The sequence below is a fragment of the Raphanus sativus genome, chromosome 7 (genome assembly GCF_000801105.2).
Source record: "Raphanus sativus cultivar WK10039 chromosome 7, ASM80110v3, whole genome shotgun sequence".
In the NCBI taxonomy this organism is placed as follows: Eukaryota; Viridiplantae; Streptophyta; class Magnoliopsida; order Brassicales; family Brassicaceae; genus Raphanus; species Raphanus sativus.
Window position 1 is genome coordinate 19,656,807 of NC_079517.1, and position 14,644 is coordinate 19,671,450.

Consider the following 14,644-nt stretch of genomic DNA (forward strand, 5'->3'; position numbering starts at 1 on the left):
GAGATTAGTGAGTAATCACCTTTTGGATTCATGGGTTAGGGTGATTAAGGGTGATTAGGCTAGTTCTAGGATGTTTTAGGTATAGATCATACTTGTTCCTTGCATAGTAGAGTGATCTTAATGCATCATTTGAGTAGGCCACTCAAAGGGTGATCTCTAGGCATTTCTCACCCGACAGGTGTTTGATGAAATGCCTGAGTCAACTCTCCTAGGCTTTTAGTGTACTTTGCCAAAGAGATTTGTTGTTAAAGATGCTAAGATAGCTAATAGACTTGTTAGTAATGATTGCTTGCATGTTATTCAACCAAAGACATTTGATGTTTGAGACATGTTAGCAAATGAGCATTCATCTAGACATAGAGCTTGCTTAGAATTGTGTCTAGGCTTAAGGTTGATAGTTTGATTTATCATTTACATTCCTTAGTTCGAAACCTGATCACCCAAGGTCTAAATCCCTATACCCATGAGTTCTCCTTTCCAATAGCTTAAAAGTATCATTTTTATTGCTTTGCATTAGCTTTAATCATTAGTTTAGAAATCATCAAATCACTGGCTGCACTTAGATTAGGCAAATACTTGCATTCTCACTGCTTTGAGTCCCTCAGAACTGGTTCGACAACTTACTTCCACTATACTATCATTTGACTTAGGAGCCTCAAAACTCCTAACATCAAATTGGCGCCGTTGCCAAATTCTGAGTTTGATTTGAACATTGAGATTTAGTCATTTGCTTGAGACTAAGTCATTTTTATTTTTGTAAGTTACTGATTCTCTTCTTCACTCTTTGTGATTTTCAGGTGTATGAACTTGAGGAGCAAGGGTACATCAAACCTTGTTCCAAGAGCCGCAGACATCAGAGCTTTAGAGAGAGAGTGTGCTAGAAAAAGAAGAGAAGAAGAGCAACAAGCTTTACTGCAGACACAGGAAGCTGAGATGGCTGATCCACAAAATCCTCTGAACCCCAATGGAGTAAACAATGCTCCACAAGGGCCCCAACAGCGACCAGCTCGCCCCATTGGCACTTATGACTGCCCCAACATCCATGGTCCTAGACTTGGAATCCGAGCACCAGCTGTGGCTGCTAACAACTTTGAGATCAAGTCAGGACTGCTAAACTGCATAGAGAACAACAAGTATCATGGTCTGGCTGTGGAGGACCCATTTGATCACTTGGATAAGTTTGACAGCTACTGTGGTATGTCAAAGACTAATGGTGTGTCAGAGGATGTCTTAAAGCTCAAGCTATTCCCTTTCTCTTTGGGGGATAAGGCACGTCAATGGGAGAAGTCTCTACCAAGTGACTCCATCACCACTTGGGAAGACTGCAAAAGGGCATTCTTGGAGAAGTTCTTCTCTACCTCAAGAACTGCTAAGTTGAGGAATGAGATCTCCAGCTTCCAACAGAAGAACTTGGAAGGATTCAGTGAAGCTTGGGAGAGATTCAATGGTTACCAAGCTCAGTGCCCACACCATGGATTCTCTAAGGAGAGCTTGCTGAGCACATTCTACAGAGGTGCTCTTCCTAAGTACAGAGCCAGACTGGATACAGCTAGCAATGGGTTCTTTTTGGGGAGAACTGAGGAAGAGGCAGAGGCTCTGGTTGACAACATGGTTAAGAGTGATGCAGTCTACAGTGGAGACCATGACAGAAGCAGCAGAGGTGATGACAATCAAACAAGGAATGAGATAAAGGCTCTTCAGGAGAAGATTGACAAACTCATTGCTGATAAGGCCACACAAGCGCAGGTGAACTTTGTTGGCAACCCAAGCCAGGAGATACCTCCTACTGTCAATGAGGTTGATGGTTTGGAAGGGCAAGAAGAATTGTGTTTCATCAACAGTAATGGTAGCTGGTACAAGAAGGAACCCAACTTTCAGTACAACAACTACCAACAGAAGCCCTATTCAAACAACCAGCAGAGTGGTTATCAGCCTCGAAACAACCAGCAGAGCAACTATCAGCCTCAGCAAAACTCCTCTCCTAGCTCCTCTGCCCCTCAACAGAGCAGCACTGATGCCTTACTGAAACAGATCTTGGAGTCTCAGACTAGAAGTGAGAAGCATGTGGGCTATGAGCTGAAGAACCTTCACTCCAAGATTGATGGGAGCTACAATGAGCTCAACAACAAATTCTCCCACCTTGCTTCTTCTGTCAAGAATTTGGAGAATCAGTTTGCTTCCATGAGCTCCCACCAGAACCGCCAGCAAGGATCTCTACCTGGAAAGTCAGATCAAAACCCCAAGGAAGCAAAAGCTGTCACACTTAGGAGTGGTAAGCAGTTGACTCCTGTAACCCTCACCAAGGATGCTGAGAAACAAGGTGAGGAGGTGGCCATCAACCTAGATGATGAAGTGGTCATTGTTGATGAGAAGACAGATGCTGAGATCTTGGAGAAGATTGTGAAAGCCAAGGGTAAAGGAAAGGTTGGAGAAGAGAAGAAAACAACAAAAGATGGTGAATCTGCTGCTCCAGCAAGTGAGAGCTCTCCTGTCCCCCCTCCCTATGAACCAAAGCTTCCATTCCCTGGTAGATTCAAGAAGCAGCTGCTACAGAAGTACAAGGCTTTGTTTGAGAAGCAGATGAGTGAAGCTCAGGTTACAATGCCCATCATTGATGCTTTCATGCTGATTCCTCAATACAGCAAACTCCTGAAAGATGTTGTAGCTGCTAAGAAGAAGGAGATGGAGGGCATGATGGTTCTGAGTCATGAGTGCAATGCCATCATTCAGAGGCTTGATGCTCCAGAGAAGCTAGAGGATCCAGGATGCTTCACACTCCCTTGTGCTCTTGGACCTATGGTATTTGAGAAATGTCTCTGCGATTTGGGAGCTAGTGTCAGCTTGATGCCTTTGTCTGTGGCAAAGAAGCTTGGCTTCACTCAATACAAGAAGTGTAGACTCTCTCTGGTGTTGGCTGATCGATCAGTGAAGTACCCTGTGGGCATCCTAGAGAACCTCCCTGTGAAGATTGGAAGGTATGAGATACCTACAGATTTTGTGGTGCTTGAAATGGGTGAGGAGGCTCAAGACCCATTGATTCTTGGAAGGCCATTCTTAGCTACAGCAGGAGCTATTGTGAATGTGAAGGAAGGGAAGATTGACCTCCATTTGGGCAAGGAGAACATCCTCCACTTTGACATCAAGGAGAAGATGAGGAACCCCACTGTATTTGGACAAGCCTTCACCATTGAAGAGATGAATCCTCCTCCTGCTGATGATCACTTTGATGAGCTACCACCTGAGGAAGATGGGGTGTCAACTCCACTCTCTGCACCTAGTCCAGCCTGATCCAAAGGAGGCAAAGTCAAGCTAGAGACTTAAAACAAGCTCACTTGGGAGGAAGTCCCATGAGTATCCTTGTATATATTGCATTAGTATTTGCATTATCATTCTATTGCATAAAACAATGGGAAAGTGAAGTTGTGTGCAGGTATTGAGCAGAAAGTCGGACACCAGAGCGATCTCATCGCAGCGACACCTCTAGGTCGCTCCACCTGGGAGCGACATGTCCAGAGCGAGATGCTGAGGTCGCTCGCGTCACACGCGAGTGGAAACACAGAAACCGACCTCAGAGCGATCTTCTCACAGCGACATACCGAAGTCGCTCCAGCTGGGAGCGACCTGTCGCAGCGACGTTCACACCTCGCTCCACGGAAGGTAACACACAATCCCACTTTTCTTTGTATTTCACATTTCCATTGGGTACCTCACTCACACAGAGACTGTGTGATTTAAGTGTGGGGGAGGTACCAAGTATTTGATCATGTTTGTTTCCATGATTTTGAGTCTCATGCATTGCATATTACATTCTTATTTGCATAAAAAAAAAAAAATTTGAAAAACACAAAAAGAATCATTTAGTTGCATCATTTGCATTTTTAGGATTGAGTCTAGAAGCATATAGGTTGCATTCATGCATTAGGGGGATTTCAACCTTGTAAAGAGCTCATGCTAAGTACTGAATTTGTTGACCTTTGTAATCATGACAAGTAGCTTGAGCACCCTTTAGAAAGCTTGTAAACTTCGCGCCTTGAATGCTCCTCTTGAAACTCATTTGACTGTTGATACTCTCTCTTTGAAGCAAGCTCCTGTTTTAATGTCTCTTGCATATGGTCCCTTGTGTACTAAGTCATGGATATACACACTTGAGTTGTCCCATCTGTTTTACCAATCTTTTTGACAAACTCAAGTGGTACTCCACTCCCAAAACCCATACCTCATTTTTAAACCATCATTATTTGTTGAGTGAGGCCTCTTTGGAAAGCTTTACATGTGCATAATGTTGAGAGTATTGGGAACGACAATGCTTAGTCTCCATTCTTGCTAGATTAGTCACTCTATTGTCTAGCTATAGGAAGGGGGTGAGTGTTGTGATTGTGATTTGGGAATATGAAAGGTTTGACTCTTTGTGCTTAAGTGATTAGTCTTTTGGGATAAGTGGAGAAGTATCTAGCTCTTATTGTGAAAAGTCTTGGCCCCCAAATATAAAAAAAAAAAAAAAAAAAAAAGGAGAATAAAAAGGGGGCTAGCAAAGTTGTTAGGAGCTCAGATTTGTTTTAAAATTGTGAAAATCCCTTATTGATTTCAAAAAGAAAGAGTCTGATGTGAAAAATGTTCTTGGGATCTTTTGGTGAGAGATGTGAGTTGGGTTTGACATTGAGGAATAATTGAATATCTTGTGTGTTTGGGAAAGGGTAGAACAATGGAGATTGAGCATTGTATGCATGAGTTGATCCCTTTCTTAGATATATTATGTGTAATGTCAAAGCTACTTTGTTTTGAGAGTAAACCACCATAAAAGATCATTTTGAACCTCTGATTTCACTTGCATTAAAGCCTTTGTCTTACCAAACCAAATGACTTGGACCAGTTGACCATTTGTGAGATGTCTATTGAGTTTGCTTCATAAATGTTAGAGAGATGTGGATTTGTGGTTTGTAGATGCATGGTTAATGAGTGTAGAGATCAAAGGAGCTGAGATAGGCTTAGAGAAGTTAGAGATGGATAAAATCTTTGCTCTTGCTATTTGGTATGATTATGCAAGGTTGTTAGGTTGAGAACTAAGAAGAGTTTCTTTTGGTTATGAGTCCCCATTTTCAAACTTTTTCTCCTTGGTTCTTGAAAGTTTACTTGTGGACAAGTAAAGGACTAGTGTGGGGGAGTTGATGTCTTGCATATTTGCATTGTTTTAACCATTCATTCATAAGCATTTTCATCATATAGAATAGGATTTAGACATGTTTAGGTTGCATTTTGCATGCATAAGTCTCTATTAGGTACTGGAGTGCCAAGTGAGGTTATTGGAGACATTTGGATGCACTTGGAGCTCAAAAGATGTGAAAAGGAGGATGATTGGACGAGAGGAGCCTGGAGCGACCTGCAGAGGTCGCTGTGAGACCTCGCTCCAGCCGGAGCGACCTTGACGACCAAAGCTGGAGCGACCACTCCAAGTCGCTCGGCTTTACACGGCTCGAAGACGAAGAAAATGCCTCCGGAGCGACCCCTCGCAGCGACCACCCGAGGTCGCTCCCGAAGCCAGAGCGACCTCTCGGAGCGACTGGCCGAGGTCGCTCCGCGTTATCAGTGCACGATTTTTATTATTTTCAAGGACCTTTTTGCAATTTATTGTGCACGTTTTTGCACTGAAAAACCTAATGTTTAAGTACTCTTTGTAGCCACCATTGGCAGATTATCTTTTGATCTATTGAAGAACACAAAACTCTCTCAAGAAAGTTCTCTTTTGATTTGATTGTTCTTGTGTTCTTGTGATTTTCTTTTCTAGTTCTCTATATGATTCATCTGAAATCCACCATGGGTTTAAGAGGAATCATGGAGATTAGTGAGTAATCACCTTTTGGATTCATGGGTTAGGGTGATTAAGGGTGATTAGGCTAGTTCTAGGATGTTTTAGGTATAGATCATACTTGTTCCTTGCATAGTAGAGTGATCTTAATGCATCATTTGAGTAGGCCACTCAAAGGGTGATCTCTAGGCATTTCTCACCCGACAGGTGTTTGATGAAATGCCTGAGTCAACTCTCCTAGGCTTTTAGTGTACTTTGCCAAAGAGATTTGTTGTTAAAGATGCTAAGATAGCTAATAGACTTGTTAGTAATGATTGCTTGCATGTTATTCAACCAAAGACATTTGATGTTTGAGACATGTTAGCAAATGAGCATTCATCTAGACATAGAGCTTGCTTAGAATTGTGTCTAGGCTTAAGGTTGATAGTTTGATTTATCATTTACATTCCTTAGTTCGAAACCTGATCACCCAAGGTCTAAATCCCTATACCCATGAGTTCTCCTTTCCAATAGCTTAAAAGTATCATTTTTATTGCTTTGCATTAGCTTTAATCATTAGTTTAGAAATCATCAAATCACTGGCTGCACTTAGATTAGGCAAATACTTGCGTTCTCACTGCTTTGAGTCCCTCAGAACTGGTTCGACAAATTACTACCACTATACTATCATTTGACTTAGGAGCCTCAAAACTCCTAACATCAGCAACTCGTCCAGCAGCTCCTGGTACCACCACCTGAACTTGTGGAGCTTGCTCCACTGATGAATTCACCAATGGAGTGATCACTTGGGTCATAGCCAACATCTGGCTACCCATAAGCCTGATTGCATCAAGCACCTCCTTCATGGAAGGTTCCACCAGCTGGTTCCCTTGGTTGGCTCCACCATTGGCTGCACCAATGCCTCGGCCGCCCTGAACACCAGCATGTGAGGACTCTCCCTCAACCTCCATGTCATCATGCAGCTGCCTGTTAGCTTCATCAGCTAGCTCTTGTTGTTGCCTAGCTAGCTCAGCTTGCTCAAACTGCTGCCTAGTCTCCTCAGCTGCCTTAAGCTGCTGTTCAGCTAGACCACCATGAACCTCAGTCGGATTTATCTGAGCCAAAGGCAATCCGGTTGCATTATCCACTCCACTGCTCGGGTTGGGCAATGCCACACTTGGATTGACTCCATCCGCGCCACCATAGCCAGATGCTCCAGCTCCATCCTTAGTCTTCCTAGGCTTAGTCCGACTCTTACCACCCTTAGGAGTATCAAAAACAACACACAAGACCAATGTTAGTAAACACTTAACCAATGATCCATCAAACAGTTCCTAAGATCAAAATGAAACAAGCCCTATACTGTGAGACCCCAGCCGGATGTGTGATGATCAAACCATAAACCCCAAGTCCTAGAATCAAGCATGCTCTGATACCAACTTGTAAGACCCGAACCTGGATCCCTTGACCCAACCAGTCCGCAGCCTTAACCTAATGATCTAAGTGCAATTGGCCGGTTTATGTCTATTATTTTCCAAGTCATTTTTATACAATCTGAGGTTCATATACAATCAATAGACAACGCGGAAGCTAAGATAAACATTCATTTCATATATATAAACCATATGATTCATACAGAGTAGAAATATTATTCAGTTTGCACAATAGGCTATCATAAGTTCCAAACTATCTAAACACACATCACACTTCCATCCTTGGCTTGAGTCTTCACAGCTCCTTGGCTTTCCCACGATCCTGACCAGATCCTGCAATCATATAAATCCCATCAAATACACAATCAAACCGATATCCTAGGAACAAGTCTAACAATACATGGTTAGGACACTTAGAATGAATCTCTGTCCCAAAACTGACCCACTCGGAAAGGTCTCCAAAAACTAAATAAAAATCATGATAATTCATGATAATTCATGATAATTCACAACTAAGAGAATGGTCAAGTCAGATTTCTCAGAACAGGTCTCGATCATACTGATCTCGACCATGAACAGCCCATATGGCCATAACTGACCACCTCTAAATCAATGATATAAAATTATTCTTTCACCATGATAATTCATGATAAATCCCCAATAAGAGATATTTCAAGTCGGAATCCAATAACTCGCACTGGAAGCATGAGATCCGACCATACCTGCCCAACCAAGGCCATGGAGAGATTACTCTGATCTAACCAAGGCCTGGCGCCCTGTCAATGAGTTTGGACTCATAGACAACATCAGAATATATAAGAAAATAGATAGATTGACATAGGAGGGAGAACGGATGCAACCAGCATTACTTGGACCATGCGGATCATCCATCCGGACCATAGGTCTTGGCGATGGTAAGTGGTTAGCATCACTAACCTTAGGAGTGGCCGACGATGGGTTCTGTTCCTTCCCACTAGCCTTCTCGGTTCCTCTTGTATCCATCTTCACTTGGCTCCTTCCTGCAACTCTTCCTTGGTCGCCGGACAAGAACAATCACCACCACACTCAAGCGGCCAAACAAGCAAACCGCCGGTCTCTTTCTCTCTTGGATTCTCTGGAAATTTTGGCAGAGCTTCCCCTCTTTTGTCTGATGAATAAATCGATGTCCAGAGCCCTCTATTTATAGAGGAAGGCATTGACAACTGCCTTTGGGCGAATGGGTGCAAAGATGTGGCCGAATGGACACATGTGGGAATCATTGCATCCCTTCGGTCCAACCGCCTCTCAACTGCTCCCCAACTGCTCCCATACATCGAACTTCATCTCCAGGTACATTGTCAAGCACTTGGCTGGACCACCAAGCCTCCTGGTCCCATCGGACCGCACCACCATCTAACCGGACCCATAACCGCCCATGGTCCGGTCACACCATCTCAACCCATAACACTCCTCCTAGCTGAGGTGAGCTGACCACTAGCTTCTCCAGCTGAGTGAGCTAACACCCCAGCTACTGGAGCTGACCTGAACTCTTGTGAGCTACTGTGAGCTTCTCCACACTTGACCTAGCTGCCTGAGCTTGCTTCCCACTCCGGTCAGCTGCCTAAACTCTTGCCCAGCTCTCTTGAGCTTGCATCCTTCCTTTCCTGGTTAAGTTTCAGCCTTCTGATACAATTAACCCCCTTCCTAGACCATGATACGCCTTGCCTTAGGTCATCTGACCTGTTTTGGTGCATCACCTCGCACCATGGTCCATCCGGCCGATCCTATCTAGGATCGAGGACATGACAGATGATCTCTAACCCGTCAATAAGGGAAGGGGAAGACACCCCAGATCAACCAAGAACAGAACCAGTCCATCTCGGTGACGTCGTCGCTTGTCCTCACCACCCGAAGACGAAACAGTGTAAAGCCGTATAAAAGGAGAGCAAATCACAAAAGAAGCTCAGCTCCAGTGCTAAGTGAGCCACCGGAGCTGACCAATGCTCAAACTGATTTTCCGATCTGGTTTTTAGGACACACCTTTAATTTCTAACCCACTAACTCTCCTAGTATTAATTACAGAAAATTCTTTGAGAAGCCCATTAACTACCCACATATTTTACAAATAGACTATATCTAATAATTACTTTAAAACTTTAAAACCCAAATAAATTTAGGTTAGATAATATCCAGCTAGGCGCAACACGTGCGGATCGACCGGACCTAGCGAGTTAAAATTAAATTCGAAAAATATCAGGGAGTACTCGGGGATTTTTTTAAAGAAATAGTATATTTTGTGAATATATTAAATATATTTTGTAGTTATATATAATATATTTCAGTAAACAGAAAAAAATATTGTTCTAGTCTCGTGGTTGTTGGGCTTCAGTATGTCAATAAACCAAAGTTCGATGCCCATGTTTGGTGATTTTATGGTTTTTTCGTTTTCTTAAATGAGGGGTAAAAATGTAATTTTCAACTTCATCTTCTCCTTCGACCTGCAACCCTAATCCTAGCCGCAGCAGATTTTTTTTTCAACTTATTTCTTCAATTTTCTTGATGATTTGAGTCATTTGACCTTTGTTTCTTCGTTATTAATAAAAAAAGTCACAGATTCATGTTGAAATCATCAATTTCGAACAAGAAAAACACATAAATTTTCTTTGTCCGACTTTTAATCTCAATAAGGTATAAACGCCACGGGCAAGCTCCGCGGAGAGCTTAAACGCCGAGAAATCGGCTCAAATCGCCGCATTTTCGAACATGGGAAAATTGTATCTTTTACTCTGTTAATGAAAACGATTTCGTTTGTCATCTTCTTTAAGAAATTATTAGGCAAACAGACTATCAATCGCCATCAAAACAGGCACACCCCTTTTGATCTTTTTTTTTCAATTTCGTTTGATTTTAGTGATCTAGTTATCCAATTAATTTATTTTAGTAATAGTATTTTCTACTTTATAATTATACAAAATTTTGAATATTGTATAGGTTATAAGTTTTATTTAATACGTGACTTTTGAATGTTATATCTTATTCAGTTATTAGTTATATTATGTTTTGTATACTTCTATTGATTTTCAACAGTTGGTTTGTTTCTTTTTTCAATTGAAGATCTGTAAAAATTGTTTGATAAATTTGAAAAGAAAAGCTCCATTGTCACCTCCATCATCGTCTCAGAGTGATTTAGATGATTTAGATAATCTACAGTGGGATCCTGCTGATAGGAAAAAAGTATCAGAATATAATGAAAATAAAAAAAATTAGATAATCCGAAAATATTTGATGAGAGGTCCTTATTAACCTCATGGTCATATTTTCAAACAATCATTGATAGGAGGCATGCTAAGACCCTTTAATCATGCTTGGTTTGATCAGTTTCCAAATTGGTTAGAATATAGTGTGAAGAAAGATGCAGCATTTTGCATATATTGTTACTTGTTCAGAGACAATACTGGTAAAGGTGGAAGAAATGATGCATGGACCATTGACGGTTTTTCTAGCTGGAAAAAGCTAAAAATATTTCAGAGCATGTAGGAGATGTTAACAATTTTCACAACAATGCAGCAATCAGTGGCGGAGGCACCGTGTAACCAAGGGGGTCACATGACCCATATGAATTTTCTAAAAAAAAAAAATTTACTTGTGTTTTCCTTTTTAAACCTGATGAAATACTGAGAATATATCACATTGACCCCTATAAAATATAGCTATTGACAAACTGACCCCAGTCAAACAAGATGCTGCCTCCGCCACTGGCAGCAATGGAGTGTGAAAAATTGATGAAGCATACTCATGGATCCAAGATTTAGACGTGAACTAAGCCTTGTTAGTTGGATTTAATCCAAAATAAAAATAAAAATCCAATCTTGTTAAAGAAAATATACCAAGCTAATGAAGTTGATCCTAAAAGTTAAATCATTCTGTACTATTATAAATATAATTTAGTAAAATATATCAAAATTTTGTACCTTTACGAAGTTAAGAGGGAATGATATAGGGTTACTCTCATATTATATGCTTTGCATAAATTTCATTTGTAAACTAGTTTGGCATCAAATTGCCTGTAGTATTGATTTTTTAACGAAAAACTGGTGTTTAAATACGGTACAACATTGAGTTGATTGTTAAAATTTTCATTATTTACCCATTGAGACTAGTGTTAGAGCCGAACTAAGCTTTATTGGGTTGATTAAATCGAAAGCGAAAAAGCCACTATTGTTTACATGAGATCAAGTTGATCCTATATGTATAACATACTTTAATATTATTAAGCTATAATAGTCTAATAAACTTTGCATTGAAGAAAAGAAACTGAATTTGCATATAACACAATATTGAATACATTCCCTTCAGTTTTATTGTTTTCAGTCTGAGGATGGTGGTTTAGTAGAATGGTCAAATCTACAAGTTGGTCCAAGTTTGCAGAGACAGAACCTATTGAAGTGTGGGCAAATGGTTTGATTAAGTCTTAATGGTAAACCATTTTCATTGAGATCACATGGAGGTTCTCTCGGCGATGTAGTCACCAGGGGATTTTGCTTGTTATTTTGTTGGTTTGAACGTTCTGGAATTTCTTGGCCAGACATTTTATGATTTACAAATAGAGTAGAATATATTATTTTAAAATACAAATGTTTGATGATAATTTTTTTATTTGTACATTATATTATATTAATTTTTTTTATAATTTGATGCATTTTGATGTAATTGTTATATTCATATATTAATCTGTTGTTTTTTGTTAATTTAATTTAAAATGAAACAACACACTAAATTTTTTAATTTTTTTTTCATTAGTATTCTATGAATTATTATTAATTTTATGATATTTTTTTCTTTAAAATTGAACTTCCAAAATTTTTACACTTGACTACACTAAGAAAGGTAATACCATATTGAATTTCTTTATATAATATATATTATATATTTTAGTATATATCACAAAATTAATCAAAAGAATTACATAAATTTTATTAAAAGTTCATAAATACAGATTAAAATAATCAAATTAAATTGCATGATATCTCAAATAACTTTCATATATAATACAAATATAAATAATATAATTATATAATTTTCGAATACACTACAATAAAATGTTAAAACACTACCTATAAAAAATGTTAAAACCTATTTGATTTTGTAAATTATATTTTGTTAAAAATATTCTTAATATTTTAAAACATGGATAAAAATCTAACTTTTGTTAATTTTCAGTCAGGTCGAACGATTTTAATTGATGAAACGTGATATTTAAACAGTCTTTGATATTTGCATTAGTTTTTATGTATGAAATTAATTTCGTGATGTTAATTATATAACATCAGTAAATTGAGGGATGTTTCCATGCATAACATATACTTCGTGCAGTTAGGTATACACTAGTTTAGTTTGAATGGTTAGCCATGAGATGGTCAATACTTCATGTAGCCAACAATCATTTTTTCTTGTAATTAATTAATTTAAATTGATTTTAAATGCATTGACATAATTTGTGGATAAAAAATACAAAAAGTTTTTAATTTATTATAAATGAAATGGCTAAAGGTATTTATATAATGAAGTATTTAATCTATTATCCATGTTTTCAAACAATTCTCATTTATCCTATTATCCATGTTCCAAAGAATACCAAAATGTCCTTTAGTTTTAATAATATAGATGTATATAATTTTTTTTTCATTTTTTTGTTATTGCACTAAAGAAATTGGAAACACTTGGATATTTAAAAATTGTGTTCATTTTTTTCTGTGCATTTTTCAAGTTATTAATTTTTACCTTTTATGATTGAAAATATGAATTTTGGATATCAACAAACAATATATATAGTAATTATCCAATTATTATGAAATACGATTTTATTTAAGTCACTCTAAAAATAAGTTTATAATTTATAATATAATTTTTTTTGCTAATTGTATAATAAATTATTTTCTAAGAGTAACAAAGGCATTAGTCACTCTAATTTTTAACATAAAAGCTGAGAGGAAAAAATCACTGCACAAATAATAGTATAAAAATAAATTTCTTGTATCCCGCTGTAACAATCATAATTTTAAAACCATTAACTTAAGATATTATATAATTATTTTCAGGTAATTAATAAACGATTATATACTCATGGATCCAAGATTTAGACCTGAACTAAGCCTTGTTAGTTGGATTTAATCCAAAATAAAAATAAAAATCCAATCTTGTTAAAGAAATATACCAAGCTAATGAAGTTGATCCTAAAAATTAAATCATCCTTTACTATTATAAATATAATTTAGTTAAATATATCAAAATTTTGTACCTTTACGAATTTAAGAGGGAATAATATAGGGTTACTGATATTATATGCTTGCATAAATTTCATTTGTAAACTAGTTCGGCATCAAATTGTCTGTAGTATTGATTTTTTAACGAACAACTGGTGTTTAAATACGGCACAACATTTTTCGGTTGATTGTTAAAGTTTTCATTACTGACCCATTGAGACTAGTGTTAGAGCCGAACTAAGCTTTATTGGGTTGATTAAATCGAAAAGCGAAAAAGCCACTATTGTTTAGATGATATAAAAATTTGGTCCATGGTGATCAAGTTGATCCTATATATAAACATACTTTAATATTATTAAGCTATAATAGTCAAATAAACATTGCATTGAAAAAAAGAAACTGAATTTTCATATAACAATATTGAATACATTCCCTTCAGTTTTATTGTTTTCAGTCTGAGGATGGTGGTTTAGTAGAATGGTCAAATCTACATGTTGGTCCAAGTTTGCAGAGACCGAACCTATTGAAGTGTGGGCAAATGGTTTGATTAGGTCTCAATGGTAAACCATTTTCATTGAGATCACATGGAGGTTCTCTCGGCGATGTAGTCACCTGGGGATTTTGTTTGTTATTTTGTTGGTTTGAACGTTCTGGAATTTCTTGGCCAGACATTTTATGATTGTAGTTTGATATTTTTATATTTCTCTCTCTCTATACATACATATATATATATTTTAAATATGATATAACATTAAATACAAAATGACATGTTTGATATATCTTTCTATATTGCAATGAGATATAATACTAAAATGATATGTTTGATAAATATATATTGCAAAATGAGTTCTAACATTGAATATTAAATAAACATATTTGTCATATATTAGTTTTGCAAAATGTGATCCAACATTGATTACTACAAATAAATGTTTGATATGTTGATATTTATATATATATATAATATATATATATATATAATATCTAGCATTAAATATTAATAATAACTATGTTAAATTAACATTATTTTGACAATGTATGTTTTCATTAAACTTTAATCTATATCCTATTTATTATTTTCAAATTTAAAACCACAAATCATAAATATAACCTATAAAAGGTTACTTCTTTAAAATATGACTCAAAATTTATGGTCAAGCAAAAGTAACATTTTTTGAATTTTTCAT

General features: G+C 37.5%; 1 non-coding gene across 1 annotated transcript; it reads right to left on the reverse strand.

The window, feature by feature from the left end:
* Positions 1-1,371: 1,371 nt before the first annotated feature.
* On the reverse strand, positions 1,372-1,478 carry LOC130498156 (small nucleolar RNA R71). Its single transcript, XR_008937078.1, has one exon. It is a non-coding gene; the product is annotated as a small nucleolar RNA R71 (small nucleolar RNA).
* Between the last annotated feature and the right edge of the window lie 13,166 nt (positions 1,479-14,644).